The 16,457-nt window shown below is 43.4% G+C and overlaps 1 long non-coding RNA gene across 1 annotated transcript; it reads right to left on the reverse strand.

The window, feature by feature from the left end:
- Positions 1 to 5,259: 5,259 nt before the first annotated feature.
- Positions 5,260 to 15,560, reverse strand: LOC132592580 (uncharacterized). Its single transcript, XR_015951499.1, has 4 exons — positions 15,419 to 15,560; positions 13,280 to 13,652; positions 7,108 to 7,289; positions 5,260 to 6,054 (listed from the first exon to the last, which is right to left on the reverse strand). It is a non-coding gene; the product is annotated as an uncharacterized LOC132592580 (long non-coding RNA).
- Positions 15,561 to 16,457: the final 897 nt, after the last annotated feature.

Genomic DNA, 16,457 nt, shown 5'->3' on the forward strand with positions numbered 1-16,457 from the left:
TTTTTCATCGTCTCAACAAGTTACGGAGAGGGAAAGCTGAGTGATGAACATGATGCACAAAAGTCTATATAATGAACCCTACCTCTGGTTGTATAGAATGAGGAAGTCAGTAGGCAGAATACAATTTAGAACTGAAAGAGAGAGAAACCAACAGGAAAACAATATTCTGCTTTTATACTTCCAGGTGTAGAGTTAACTACTTTGAACCATAGTGTACACTTGACATTAGCTACCACCCATATTTATCCCATTCCTTCTTATGAAATACCATGTGTTGATTAGTTTTCCCTTAAATCAGCTTCAAATCAACCACGACTGAAACAAACAAACATCTTAGCTGTGTTTTAAGTTGACAATGTGGAAACAGGCTAAGACAGGGTCCTCAAACTATGGCCCGCGGGCCAGATCCAGCCTGCCAGGGTCCTAAACCCAGCTAACCCGGGGTCGGGTGGGAATTGCGGAGGAGAGAGGTGCCCCGCATGCCCTGGACCCCATGCGCCCCGTCTCCCGCTCCTGGCCTCCTCACCCACCTGTGAGCATGCCGCCAGGGCAGCCCCGGCCTCTCCCTGCCCGTCCACCCGTCTCCCCGCCTCGGAGGCCGGCGGTGCGTAGTCGATAGCTGCCCTTGTCTGCTTGACTCAGCCGTCACCAACCCCCGCTGTGCTGGGAAGATGGCTGCAGCCACTAGCGAGGACAGGCCCTTTTTCATAGGCTGATTTCCACCACTATGGAAAGACGTCCCTTTATGTGGAGGTCTAAAGAGATTGTGATGGCTGTGCAGTCTGTATGAAGAAACCAAGCATTGTGAAAAAGACAGAAGGTTTGGGGAGGCTGCTTCTTGGAGGTTCCAAAATGGCCGCCGCGCCAGAATAAACCGGGGAAAAACAAAAAAATCCGTTTTTTCAGCTAGGAACAGTTGGGAAAACGGGGATTTCCCGGGGGAAATGGGAGACTTGGCAGCTATGGAAATTGTACTCAGTACTCAGTCATAGACTCATTAAAAACAAATATCCATGGCTTGTAAAAGCCAAACAGAACCGCAAAACATAAAAAGCACGTGTATCTTATCTTTACTAGCTGGTTCATGGATCATTTGAAGAACTCAATAAAACTGCTTAAAACCTACTAAAATGCAAATAAAAACCACAGGCCTTGCAGAGAGAGATGTTGCCTTGCAAGCTGCTGAGTCCCTTCCAGGCACTGTCCTCTGGCCATTACTCTGGGCAGACTTCCAGTGTTTTCTGTGAATACTTTCCAATCTGATAACAAGCTGATATCTTGCAAACACCATAAAAAAATCAAAGTTAGAATCCTCCGTTGGAGAGTATTGCCACAGAACATCCCAATATTTTCTACACAGTTCCATTTTTTTGAATTAATCCATATGCATTATAAAGTTCTTGTTGATTCCCTCTTGCAGTCCATTAATAATTGCAATCCATTAGTAACTAATTTTTTTCTTTGGTGAAGAGATGCCACACTATAAAACAGCCTAGCAAATATATAAAGAGAAAACAAAGGCTTTTCTCCACCACATACCAATCCAATTGCAATTCAAATCTCCAGATCGAGACCTTGGCACTCAGTGGCTGATTGATTTACCCTGTTTCTCATATTTTAAGACATACCCATAAAATAAGCCATAGCAGGGTTTTTAAGCATTCAAGGAATATAAGCCATACCCCGAAAATAAGACATAGTGATAGGCGCAGCAGCAATGCTGGCCATGGCAGGAGGAGGAAGAAAAAAATAAGACATCCCTTGAAAATAAGCCATAGTGTGTTTTTTTGAGGAAAAAATAAATATAAGACATGTCTTATAATATGAGAAACACGGTAGCAGCAGGTTAACTTGTCACCTGACACTCCAGAGAATATGAGGGAGCCCTGTTTGCTTCAGTGTTGAGGAAGGGACTTCAGAGTGTTGAGGATGACACTTGAGAGCCAACCTGTGCCAACCTTATTTAACAATTCTATAGCAAGACTTCGACAGAAGTGGTGAGCATGCCAACTTGAAAATTCCTGAGAGTATTCAGGAATCCACCAAATACCATAAGTCTCTGGGAACAGACCACCTTAATGGACCCCCCCCCCCAGCCTTATAGAGGGGCACTGAATCATCACTTCAGATTTCACCATCTTATTATCCATCTCAGACAATGGGCTCAGTACAAACCTCCCTACCAATGCATTTCTGCCTCCCCACTCCCTTGGAGAGACCTGAACTAGGGTATGTTCTGTCTCATGTGCTGGGCCTTTAATTTACTGAGATGGTCTCATGGTTGCCATGGAGACCAGGACCTAGAGGTGTTATGGTCAAGAGTCATGTGTTGCAGCATTTCTGGTCTGCGAGCGGATAATGTAGGAGGACAGAGACTGCTCGCTTTAAATCACACCCACCTTGCCACCATCTTCCCCACTCTTCCTATACCTCCAGATAAGTAGCAGAGATGTGATATACCAGAGGTCAGATGAGTGGTGATCCCCTCAAATCCCTCAGCTATTGAGTTACAAAAAGAAAATCCCTGTGCCTCAATCAGGTATCATACTTTGATCCTGAATTCAAACTACATAGTCAAATACCAGAAATGATTTATCCCTGTATTAAAATATTGAAGCGGTTATTTCCTATGTTCTTTCTGTTTGCTTAACTACCGTCTTACCTCCATATTGGAGAAGAAACTGGCTTCTCCTGAATAGGAGGAACCAAGGAAAGGAAGGAATAGCAAAAAGATAAGAGATGTAATCCTCTTAGTCCTTTTGCAATCTCTCATTTTCTCAGTTGCTTGCTGTGACGGATTGGGCTGGCTTGAATAGAACTCCAGAGTGTTAAGTGTTAAACCCAGCCTCCTAGTTGATTGACGCATTCCATTCCTGAGGGGCGGGACTGCCACTAGTTTAAAGGGGATGGGGAGCCGTTTATTGAGTTGAGAGAGTTGAGAGAGGGTTTGGGGCGCGGGAGTGTGAGGGTGGTAGTGGAGAGTAGAGAGTTTGAGAGGTTTACCGGAACTGTATTATCTAGCCTAAGTTATATGTAACTAATATAATGAACTAAGAGTTTATACGTATGAAACCATAAAGAATTTTACATGTCCTCCAGTTAAATAAAGCTTTCTTAAATGTTGTGTTAAAAACGGATGTTCCTCCTTATTCCAGCAACGTATCTGAACTCAAAAGGGTGGTGACCGAAGAGAGGAGGCAAAACTAAACCTGAGGAGCAGGAGAATAGTTTATACCTCAAGGTCACGCACAGGGGAGGCAAGTGCAAGGGAAAAGGTGCCACAAAGTAGCAAGGGTTGCTAGGGCAAACATAGCTGCCAAGTTTTCCCTTTTCTCGCGAGGAAGCCTATTCAGCATAAGGGAATTTCCCTTAAAAAAAAGGGATAACCTGGCAGCTATGAGGGCAAACAGCTGCTGAGGTGAATCTGAGGTGAAAGGGAATCCTTACTGTGGGCACAAGTTGGTTCCTGTAACACTTTCCTGGAGTTATTAAGGATACTGAGCCACGTTATTTGGAGAGCTGGAACTGCACTTCATTTACTAGCAAACCCCATATATAAACAGGGAGTTTATTTGGGAGGAAGAAGGAATAGTGGGTTGTTTGTAAAATAACTGAATTCCTTCGACACACTGCTAGTGATAGATAAGGGAGGTACATCGCTAATTTGGTGGGATCTGCACATTTTAGGTGGGATCGTCGCAAAATTAGGTGATAGCGTCGTGTGACCGTCGCATATTTGGTGATAGCGGCGGGATCGTCGCACTTGCCTATCCAAAGCCACTAAGCATTCAGATAGACCATTTGGCCAGTGGCAACTGTTGCATTAGGGTGGATGCAACAAATTCAGGCTGTGCAATTAAAACTGATAAATCGGCAATCTGCCCTCTGCCAGCCCCTCCACACATATGACAAGGGGATGCCACTTCCTGCCAGTTTCTTCCTCCTCCTCGGTCTCTGTTGCCATCGCAGTACTCAGCATGGACGAGGACTGGGAGCATAACTACAATCAGTGGCTCTGGGTTTTCTTCCTGTTGGCATTCCTGCCTTCTGCACTACCCACCCCAACAGGCACCAACTAGCACTGATTTCTTGCATCCCTGTCCCTTAAAAAACAGGTGCCTTTTTATTTCCTACAGCAACGTGTCTAAAAGAACCTTTACCTAGTTGGCCTTTGCCGGTGTTGGTGGGCTTCTGTGTCTTGGCTACTTTTTTATCACTTCCATGTTTTTTGAGAAATAGATGTTAATAGCTTCTTCCAGTGTCGTCTTCTTGTTTCTTTAAAGGTGTAAGGAAATCATTATGTGAGGGGAAACAATGCCAGTGTCAGCAAGGGTTGCTTGGCCAAATTAGCACAATGAATTACAGCAATGCAGCTTCAAGGTTACCAGTTTCATCCAGAAACACCTGCAGCTGCTCCACAACTGCCCTCTCCACCTACTTTGGCAAAAAAAAAAGAGAGGTGTTGGCGACCAGTCTATAGCTGTTGCTCTCTGTTAGGTCTAGAGAGGGCTTCATGAGGAGTCAACAAACCTCTGCCTCTTTAAGGGCAGCATCCAGCACTACATAATGCAAGGACCCATTTACCAGGGCTGTCTTAAGCATATCCGGGGCCAGCCGTGGTGCAAAGATCCCTCCGCCCCCCCCCCATTTCCCAGAGTTGTCAACCTTTTTTGGGAGCTGACCACCGTTACACATTATCTCTGCTATTTTTGCTGCTCATTGCACTTATTGTTAAGTATATAACAACAACACATTGTTTCACTTTTCCTTGTTTCTTGCAGATTTAAGACATTCATTTACCCCATTCATTCACCCCATCCCGGCTAGCTTTCATAAGCCAGGATGGTTTATAAATATAACCCATATATTTCAAGCAACTAAATATTACTTTAAGCTGCCATTGCTTCTTCCAGAGAATTCTGGGAGCTGTAGTATAAGGGTGCCGAGAGTTGTTAGGAGACCCCATATTCCCCTCACAGAGCTATAATTCCCAGAGATCCCTGTGAAGAGGGATTTGTTCATTTTTTGCACACTTAATAAATAGTAAAACAAATCATAACAATACATTACAAACAAAATCAAATGTTGCACTACAACATTGTCCACTGCCATAATACAGCAGAACAATTACTCCAATTCTCAATCTCCCATCAATGGCATGGAATCACTCTCTCTCTGCTCACTTTAACAATGTTTGAGAATTCACTTTCCCAAAGGAAGAGAAGCAACAGATGGCTCTAAAAAAATAAAATAAAAAACTATGATTTCCAGGTTTATACATTTCAATAATTTTACAATCATTCTAGATACAGATAGGTAGCCGTGTTGGTCTGACGCAGTAGAAATAAAAAAATTGTCCAGTAGCACCTTAGAAACCAGCTAAGTTTCTTCTTGGTATGAACTTCAAAACTTTACTTCCTTCCCCCTCTTTCGGTGGTTCCTTAATCTCTTTTTTTTAAAAATCTGCATATCTAAATTAACTTAATTTGTTCATTTATTCATCTACTTTAAATATATACTCTTAGGAAACTGCAGGTTATTACAATAATTCTGCCAATGTTCTTATCTGTTTATTCTTCAGCGAGGAGAATGCACCCAATTGGCAGGGGCTGCTTGTGCCAGTCCTGAAGGTGAGGAAGGAGTGCTTTGGGAGATATCAAGAAGCAGACTGTCTCCTCAGAGAGAGAACTTTTGCCTTCCTCCCCCCCCCTTTGAACTTCCCCTTCATGCACCCCACGCGCTCCTCCCTCCAATGGAATTGGGTAGATCACTGCCAGTTTTTTATACTCTATGGGAAAGCACGCCTTGGTTTGGGAACGCTTTGGTTTTGGAACAGATTTCCCAAACGGATTAAGTTTGAGAACCAAGGTACCACTGTATGTTTATTTGGTTTTAATTAGTTAATTTTTAAATTTTCCTATTACAGAACTATGGTTTGTTTTATATAGACTAGTTAGCTTTGTCATCCTTATCAAATCATTCTGAAAGAGCTCTTAATATATTTCCTGGCATTTTTTGGTGTCTATCCCGAAGATTTTCAAGTGCAGTCTTGGTCTGTTGAAAAAACAAAAACAAAGGAATACATTATGTTATAGCTAAAGGAATAGCAAAAAGCTAAAGGAGTCAGACACAGTAGCATTAAGAACCCCATTTTTCTTCCAGCTAAAGAAGCCCAATATGTAATTTCTTTCTGGGATCAGAAGTAAAAGCAGATAAGGATTTTTAGATAGTTGTGTTAGGAAACCATCTCTCCAGATCCCAATGCATATTCTGCTGTCTCCCCTGCAAAGGATAGGGAAGAAATTGAACCTTGAGCATGAACCCAGAATTCTCCCTCAGACCCTGCTTTGCATTGTTAACCAAAATACATGTAGCAGGCCTAAGAGGACCTATGCAAGTCCTACCAGGCATACTGCCTTGGCAGGTCCCTAAAGGGCACCCATAATGCCAAATGGCAATGACTGCATCCCAACAATGTGAAATAAAAGGAAGGAACCACAGCACAACCAAGGAATCAACCCCCACACACCCGCAAAAATAAATTCAAACAAGCAACCAAAAGCCGGAACTAGACGTGGGGAGGGTAGAGGGTGTAGCAAGAATGAAAGCAGAAAGTGCTTGGGGGAGACGAGGGCAACCAAGAATATTAAGGGTCTGGAAAGGAAACCTTATGAGGAACAGTGAAAGGAGGGGACTGAGAGGAGATATGATAGCCATTTTCAGCTCCTAGCTCAGTGGGCATTTAATTAGTCTCAACAAGTTAAGCAGAGCAACAGCTGAGTGATCAATATAATACTCAAAAAAATATAAAATATACTGTATATTCCTGCATATAAGACTACTTTTTAACCCAGGAAAATCTTCTCAAAAGTTGGGGGTCATCTTTTACGCCAGATCATATTTCTTATACGGCGAGTATATCCCAAACTCTATATTTTAACTGGAAAAGTTGGGGGTCGTCTTATACACCCATGTATATATATACATATATATGATGAAGCCTAGCTCTGGGTCATACAGAATGTGAAGCCAGTATGCAGAATACAATTTAGAGAAGAAAAAACAATACAAAAAAGATTATTTTGCTTTATATTTCCAGGTTCTTACTTTTACAGCCAACTCTGTGGCAGTTATATTTGGATCATATGGAATGGGATCTCCAATTCCATATTTCACTCCAATTCCATATTTCACTCAATTTCACTGGAAACCCTCCAATTTCACTGGAAACCCTCCATATACGGGAAGGACTAAACATCGAGTTTTCTCATATACCCATCTTGTCAACCCTGTGTATGAAAGGAAAAAGATTATGAAAGAATGCGACCCCATATCAAATTTAAAATTAGTTGGCGTTTTGAGAGTTCAGCAATTGCAATCCATCCATCCCAGGGAGGAAGAGTTAAATAATATGAGTGCTTGGGAAAAGAGATGCAACATATTCAATCAGGTCTTCTCAGCTCTTTGAACCAGGGTCATAAGTTGCCCAATAGATTGCAGAATATACTATCTTGTTCAATTCCCCTCCGTGTTGGGATTCCTACCCCATTCATAGAACCTTGTTAAAATCTAATAGAAAAGTAAGCAAGGGGATGTTCACTCAGTATTGAGGCAGGCAGCACAGCTTTTGCAGATAAGTGTACATGCCTGGAAGAAGCGGGCCATTTGGATCCCTTCCAGTCGGGGCTCAGGCCTCATCATGGGACTGAAACTGCCCTGGTCACACTGGTTGATGATCTCCAGCGGGCTAGGGACAAAGGTGAGAGCTTTTTGCTAGTCCTGCTGGATCTCTCAGCGGCTTTTGACACCATTGACCATAACATCCTTCTGGTCCGTCTAGAGGGGTTGGGAGCTGGGGGCACTGTTATACAGTGGTTCCGCTCCTTCCTCCTGGGCCGTGTTCAGAAAGTGGTGGTGGGGGATGGGTGTTCAGACCCCTGGGCTCTCACTTGTGGGGTGCCTCGGGGTTCTGTCCTCTCCCCCATGCTTTTTAACATCTACATGCAGCCGCTGCGAGAGATCATCAGGGGGTTTGGGCTGGGTGTTCATCAGTATGCAGATGACACCCAGCTCTACCTCTCTTTCAAATCAGGACCAGTGAAGGCGGTGAAGGTCCTGTGTGAGTGCCTGGAGGCGGTTGGAGGATGGATGGTGGCTAACAGATTGAGGTTGAATCCTGACAAGACAGAAGTACTGTTCGTGGGGGACAGGAGGCGGGCAGGTGTGGAGGATTCCCTGGTTCTGAATGGGGTAACTGTGCCCCTGAAGGACCAGGTGCGCAGCCTGGGAGTCATTTTGGACTCACAGCTGTCCATGGATGCGCAGATCAATTCTGTGTCCAGGGCAGCTGTCTATCAGTTCCATCTGGTACGCAGGCTGAAACCCTACCTGCCTGCAGACTGTCTAGCAAGAGTGGTGCATGCTCTAGTTATCTCCCGCTTGGACTACTGCAATGCGCTCTACATGGGGCTACCTTTGAAGGTGACTTGGAAACTACAACTAATCCAGAATGCGGCAGCTAGACTGGTGACTGGGAGCGGCCGCCAAGACCACATAACACCGGTCTTGAATGATCTACATTGGCTCCCAGTACGTTTCCGAGCACAAATCAAAGTGTTGGTGCTGACCTTTAAAGCCCTAAATGGCCTCGGTCCAGTATACCTGAAGGAGCGTCTCCACCTCCATCATTGTGCCCAGACACTGAGGTCCAGCACCGAGGGCCTTCTGGCGGTTCCCTCGTTGCGAGAAGGCAAGTTGCAAGGAACTAGGCAGAGGGCCTTCTCGGTGGTGGCGCCTGCCCTGTGGAACGCCCTCCCATCAGATGTCAAAGAGGAAAACAACTACCAGACTTTTAGGAGACATCTGAAGGCAGCCCTGTTCAGGGAGGCCTTTAATGTTTAAAAGATTACTGTGTTTTATTTTTCTGTTGGAAGCCGCCCAGAGTGGCTGGGGAAACCCAGCCAGATGGGCGGGGTATAAATAATAATAAATCCATGGCTTTATTATTTCCCTCTGGGGAATTCTGAGCTTTGCGGGGGGGTTAGAGGTCACGCAAAGGCTCCACGGACCTCAAAACCTCAGGGGGTGCTACCCCGAGGGTCATGGCACCCAGTGGTGCCCAATCTGCTCTCTTGTTCTCTGGGTTTTGCTTGTAAATCCAGGGACGGGATCGAGCTGTGGGCACAGGGGAAAGACCACTACCCCCGCAAAGCACAGCCTCAGGCTTCGGGTGGAAAGCACTGAATTCCCATGATAAAAGAATCCGGATTAAAAGAAGGAGTGTGAAGTGTGGATAAATTAGAGGTGAACAATTACAAAATTCGGTGAGCTGAGGGGCGAAAAAAGGGAGCGGGGAGAAAGATGGCGCAGAGTTGAAATCGGAGGAGTGAGACAGTGGAAAGTGAAAGTGCCTGCTCGTGAGGTATGCAACAAAGTCCGGTGCTACTTTGTAGCAAGGCAATTGATTTTATATGTGGCGAGTGAGACTGACTGAGAGTTAAAGTTTTAAGGATTCTTTGTTTTCATTCTGAAGTGAGAGACCCGGTGGGGGTGGCTGGGGGACTTTAGACGTCTAAAGCTTCAGCCCAGGGACGATATCTGCTGGTAATGTAGTTTTTAACAATGAATAAAGGTGGTGGGAGGCTGAACAGACTGCAGTACTTGAGCAGAAGGGGGAGAGAAGAAGTGGACTTAGTTTCAATGGGTGATCATAAACTTTTAAGCTTCACTCTGGTCTCTGGCATCCTTTTGAATTGGGGGGAAATCGATGTGGATTTAAGCCTACAAGTGGCTGAAGACGACACGAGCCTGTTTGGTTTCCTTTGCTTTTAATGTTTAAATTTACCCTAACTTGGATTAAACCAGCAAGTGGTGGAAGAGTTGCGGGACTTGGCGTTTATTTACAGGTTTCTTATTTGCTAGATTAGACCAACAAGTGGTTGAAGTTATAACGACGTGGCTGAATAGACTCTCAACTTTTGGAGTAAAGAAACAAAACTTCTGGAGGGAGGGGGCTGCTGCCATCCAGTGGTGAACTGTCAAATTGTGAGTTTTTTAATGTTGTGCAGTTAGAGCGCCACCTGGAGGAAAGCATTAATATTACATGTGCTTTTAAATTCAATTTAATTGATAGCCCGAGAATCCCTCTAGAGGCAGACTGTATTATTATAATTTAAATATAATCTTTTAAGCCCAAAATGGCAGGAAAAGAAGGGAAGAAAATATCAGGAACACAAGCAGACAGAAGAGGATCAAAACAAGAAGAAGTCAAGGACTCTAAGATGCTGTGGCAGAAAATTAAAGAAGAATTTAAACAGAATGAACTACGCATGGAGAAAAAATTGGGAGAAGTACAAGAGACAATTGATAAAAAAATTGAGGGAGCAGTAGGTGAACTCACAACCAAAGTAAATGACCTGTCAGTAAGATCAAAGACAATGGAGGAGACGATGAAGAAAACGCAGAAAGAGGTACGTGACTCAAAGAAAGAAACAGAGTTTGTAAAAGAGAAAATATCAGAATTAGACAAAGCACATGAGCAAATGCTTGATAATTTAGCACTGATCGAGATGAGACAAAAACATGAATTTGAAATTGAGAGGGATTGTGGAAGAACATGATGAGGATATTAAACAAAAAATAATTCATGAATTAGCAAAATGGATGGATGTGAAAGAGGAAGAAGTGAGTCTGACCATTGTGAGTGCTTTTGGGATTAAAGTAAAATTTGAATTTCTAACTGCTACACTACACAGGTGCCTCTGGGAAGTCCATGAGCAAGAAATGAGGGTAATAAAACCTCTCCCAGTGTTGTTCCCTAGCAACTGGTTGTTGTTGTCGCCATCATTTTAATTACATTTACCTTTCCTCCAAAAAGTTCAAGGTGGTGTACATGTGTCTTTCCGCAATTTTACTCTTCCCATCAGGCCCTAAAATCAACCAGTGCGCATCATTGCTGAGTGTTGATTTCAACCCATGTGCAGGTTTTTCGGTGGCCCACAAAGCCCACTTTCTGCCCAACCACATCTTTACCTGCCCCACATCTGATGTCACACGGGATATCAGGTGTAGGGGCAGGTGCATGTAGCTTAGCCAGAACAATCTCACAGGCCAAATGAGGATGCCTGGCATGTGTCCAACTGATCATCAACACTTGCAAAATGCTGTTTATTTGCTTCCAAACTGCATCATGGGTCACCTGGCATCACTGCCACATCATGTGAGTGACAAGTGGGCAGGGCTCACTTGGTCAAAAACATGACCCATGGAGGGCCTTCTCAGTAGTGGCGCCTGCCCTGTGGAACGCTCTCCCATCTGATGTAAAAGAGAAAAACAACTACCAGACTTTTAGAAGACATCTGAAGGCAGCCCTTTTTTAATGTTTAATAGATTACTGTATTTTATTTTTCTGTTGGAAGCCGCCCAGAGTGCCTGGGAAAACCCAGTCAGATGGGCGGGGTATGAATAATAAATTATTATTATTATTATTATTATTATTATTATTATTATTATTATGGAGTTCCCTCCCCCAGGAGGAGGCTGTGATGGCCACCGACTTGGATGGCTTTAAAAGAGGATTAGACCACTTCATGGAGGATAATGCTATTAGTGACACTATGTATGATGGTTATGCCTTGCCTCCATGATCAGAGACACTAATGCTTCTGAATGCTAGTTGCTGGAAACCACAGGAAGAGGGTAGTGGTGCTCTTGTGCTCAGGTCCTTTCTTGCTGATTTCCCGCAAGCGCCTGTTTGCCCACCATGAGAAAAATGATGCTGGACTAGATGGGCCATTGGCCTGATCCAGCAGGGTTCTTCTTATGTTCAGCTTCCCCTTTTCATTCTCATAATACCTTCTGTATGTAACTGTTCTTTAAACCTTGTTCACTGCTTCCCTATCCACCATTTCCCCTGTGGGCTTGAGCAGACAGCAGTAACTCCAACAGACTTGCGTAGTGCTGAACTTGAAATGGAGAGGGGGGGGGGAGTCAGGGGCACCAACTCTCTTTTGTACTGGGGGAACATACATGCGCTGATCCTATGGGTTGTCAGTTTAGTAAGAAATCAACATGTGGACTAATCTTTGTGTATTGTTGATGACCTGACCTTACTACGCCTCTGGTTATTGCCCCCTGCATCACGGGAGTCCTGGGCCTGCGTCATGCCACCCCGTCAGCCAAAAGGTTGGCAACTCTGGGAAAGGGGGGGGTGCCGGAGCGATCTTTGCACCACGGCGCCAGATACGCTTAAGACGGCCCTGAGCGGGGGGGGGGGGCAGAAGGTGATCTCGCCCAGGGCGCAAAAAACCCTAGCACCGGCCCGGCCCATGGTTTAACATGATATCAAACTAAATGTTTTGGAGACTTTTTTATTTATCTGAAGGGCAGCATTACCCTTCTGTACAGGGCGCTACTTTGGGAAGGAGCTACCGGTATCTTTGGGGCAGAAGCACATTTCTTTCCCATCCCTAAGAGCTCCAACCAGACAGCTGTTTTCCAGACAGATGCACCATTGACCATGACATAAGTAGCTACAGGGTTTCATCACTGAGTCTCAGGCTTGGTTTTAGTAGTATTTTTCTGATTTATGCTTCAACTCCTAAAGCAACATCAACATGCCCTCCAACATTTCTCACATGAAAATAAGCACATCAATAAATAATAATAATAATAATTTTAAAAAAACAATAATTGTATTCTTTATGCCCCACTCATCAGACTCGGTTGCTCCAGCCACTCTGGGTGGCTTACAACATACTGTATATAAAAACATTAAATGTTTAAAAAATTCTGTATCCATGGCTGCCTTCAGATGTCTTCTAAAGGTTGTATAGTGACTTAATTCCTTCGCTCATGTGTTGCATACCTCCCTATCCTCTGATATTTCTCCAATGAAAAAAGGAACATCCTAAGGAAAAGCAGGGCATTCCAGGATTAAATCAGAAACCCTACCAGGACAGGGTTTGTAAATCCAGGACTGACCCTGGAAAACAGGAATACTTGGAGGGTTTTTAGCAGTCTTCTGAGAGGAATTGAGAATATAAGAAGAATCCTGTTGATGAGGCCAAAGGCCTCTCTAGCCCACCGTCCTGTTTCCCGCAGTGTCCATCTAAAGTAGATGTCCTGTGCTGTGCTGACAAATTCCAATGTTTATGTTTCAGAGCTACCTTGTGGTTTATCATGCTCAGGAAAATTGCACTCAGTCCTATGATGCTCAGTCCTGTGAAAGTATAGGAGCTGATAAGACTCAATTATTGGTATGAAAGAAACCATTACTCACCATGCCATATCTTTCCATATATACCGAAACCTTGAGCCATAACTTGCCTTGGCTTGTCCCAAAATTTGCTATACAAATCATTTTCTTGGCGGTTATTCATCTTCTTGTAAATATATAACAGAAATGAGACAGCACACCAACTTATATATAAAAATAACCATAAAGAATAAAGCAAAACCGGAATCATAAATAACCACAGAGGGTGAACTACAGAGTTCAGGTATTCTTCCAAATAAGTAACACTAATCCAGTTTTCCAAAATTTGAATAAACCAGCTCATTGTTTCCTGATCTGAAGCATGAAGTGTATGCCAATGAAATAAATCAAGTGAAATTCGCTTCAGTTGTGATGGTATCTTTCCCCCACTGTTTACCTGTAATGCAGAAAATGCAGTATATCAGTTTGAACTGCCACCCCAGAGCATTCATGATTACATGAAATCTCATGCTATTTAATATTTTCCTAGTTTTCTCCAATATAACTAGCCAAGCAGTCATATTCTTTCCTCAACATTCATCGTGGTTATGTACAAAATTAGTAATGTATGTTTCTTGTTGTAAAGCAAGCTGGTTTCATTTCAATGCTGAAGTGTTAAGGAAAATGGAAAAGGAGTTACTTCTCCATAACTCAGCAGAAATGGCAGTTACAGGACTTTTGTTAGCCTCTGGACTTTGCACTTGCTGTGTGGAGTTTGCCTCAGCAATTACTTTATAAGCTGAAACACCCTTTTTTCTTCAGAGAGTGAAGACTTCTTGTAACAACTGCAAATAATGTGTGTATATAGTGTGTGTCTTTTTGCCCCCCAAGTAAAAGCTCTCTCTGCTACATAGTTGTTTCCTATATTGAGCCTAACTGCTTGGCTGAACTTCTGTGGCGCGAAAAGGGTGGGGAGAATGGTGAGCTGAAGGATAGAAGCATTTTGGGATACACTGCAAAGTGCCTCTTTCTGGAGATGTGATGTGGGATTGCAGCTCTGCTGCCAGGTAATAGCAGATGCTGAAGGCCAAACCCTTCAGCCAAACCCTGTTATTACTGCCTCTAGACATTCTTTCCACTTCGGTTATTGGGAACCATGCCACAATACCCAGCCATTGGATTTTTGTCTTCAGATTACTAAGTCATCTGAAGACCCATTAGCTTTACATAGCTGAATTGCATATTTCTGATCTGATTCTTCTTTATTTTCGCTACATTTTTCAATTAAATAGTATCAGAAAATAGACCGCAAAAATGTTGGTGTTTTCTTTGGGGGGGGGGACTTGAAATCACAACTATTTTGATTCCAATAAGACGTTTGTGCCTATAATAGACATATGGTATGGAATATTTAAATTTCTGCTTCTCAGAGTTGTAATAACTGAAAAAGCTGTAACTGGTTAATTTCCTCTTCCCACGTAGCTATGAAAAGATAAGTTTCACTGCTGGGGTTTATCTTAGATATCTCACTGCTTCCACCAAGATTTTAGTGAGTCTTATGTCAGACAGGATCCTTTCCACACACCCTTGCCAGGAATGAGGAAGACCTCATCAGTGGAATTAAAAGAATGATAAATTGCAGATCCCATGGACTGCTAGAAGATCAAACCTATCCATTCTGAAGGAAATCAGCCCTGAGTGCTCACTGGAAGGACAGATCATGAAGCTGAGGCTCCAATACTTTGGCCACCTCATGAGAAGAGAAGACTCCCTGGAAAAGACCCTGATGTTGGGAAAGATGGAGGGCACAAGGAGAAGGGGACGACAGAGGATGAGATGGTTGGACAGTGTTCTCGAAGGAACCAGGAAAGGTGTGGAAGGGAAGTCATATGTTATATGTATACATGCTGTATTTGGTACGAAGTTGTAAGTGGGATGGGGAGGAAAGGTAGAGGGGTTAAATATGCTCTCTGTTCCCATTTTTGACAATGCAGTTTTAAAAAAGATTCTCATACATGGTTTTTATGCCTGCATGCACTGACACGCACAGAGGGGGGGATTCTATCACAGAAACTGACAAATAACACAAGTACTAGCACATTTGCAAAACTAAGCAGGGATCATTTGCCGAGATTCCTGCATCCCAATGGGTTAACTAGACGACCCTTGGGACCCCTTCCAACTCTACACCTTATTATTCTATGAACAAAAGTTTTTACTTACATTCCTGGTAAGCCTGAATTGCTTTTAATTCAGTCACCTCTCTGTGGAAGCACCTGAAATCCTGTGTGGTGCACTTTTTCGAAGACTAATTTCTAGGCGTGTTGAAACACAGCTCTTTATTTGGTGGTTTCAATGAACTTTGCCATCTCTATGAAGAAACTAAGCATTGTGGAAGAGGGTTATGGTGCCTGCTTCTTTGAAGTTGTGGCCAATTGTAATCAAACATGAAATATAGAGTCACACTTGCAATAGCATTCAGGTCTCACAATAACATATTGGGTTACAGATTAGGTACATTAGGTACCAGTTGTACCTAAGAAAATAAGGAGCTTTTATATTTGCCTATGGGACCCAGGTGGTGCTGTGGTTAAACCACTGAGCCTAGGGCTTGCTGATCAGAAGGTCGGCGGTTCTAATCCCTGTGACGGGGTGAGCTCCCGTTGCTTGGTCCCAGCTCCTGCCAACCTAGCAGTTCGAAAGCACATCAAAATACAAGTAGATAAATAGGAACCGCTACAGCGGGAAGGTAAATGGCATTTCCATGTGCTGCTCTGGTTTGCCAGAAGCGGCTTTGTCATGCTGGCCACATGACCTGGAAGCTATACGCCGGCTCCCTCGGCCAATAATGTGAGATGAGCGCGCAACCCCAGAGTCGGTCACGACTGGACCTAATGGTCAGGGGTCCCTTTACCTTTATATATATATACTTCCGCCGCTGCAAGAATCTTAGTGGTAGAGTGATAAGCTACCAAGTAAAAAAAGAATGGTTTTTTAAGACAGTAGATTATGTTGAATTAGCCTCTTTATATGAGAAAATAAAAGAAAATCCTAGAAGCAAATTAGTGGAGGAGTGGAATAGTTTTTTGATTTATCTAAACAAAAGGTGCAACCTCAACATGGTTCACGCACTGGAATAACTCTTGTAGAAGTATATTTTGGTTATCTAGCAACAAATTATTAGATAAAAGATCAGATTAAAAGTCTTAGATGATTGGTTTCAAATCAACAATTATGAACTTCATGTTTATCTGTATATAAT

Source organism: Zootoca vivipara, chromosome 8 (assembly GCF_965207765.1).
Source record: "Zootoca vivipara chromosome 8, rZooViv2.hap1.1, whole genome shotgun sequence".
Lineage (NCBI taxonomy): Eukaryota > Metazoa > Chordata > Lepidosauria > Squamata > Lacertidae > Zootoca > Zootoca vivipara.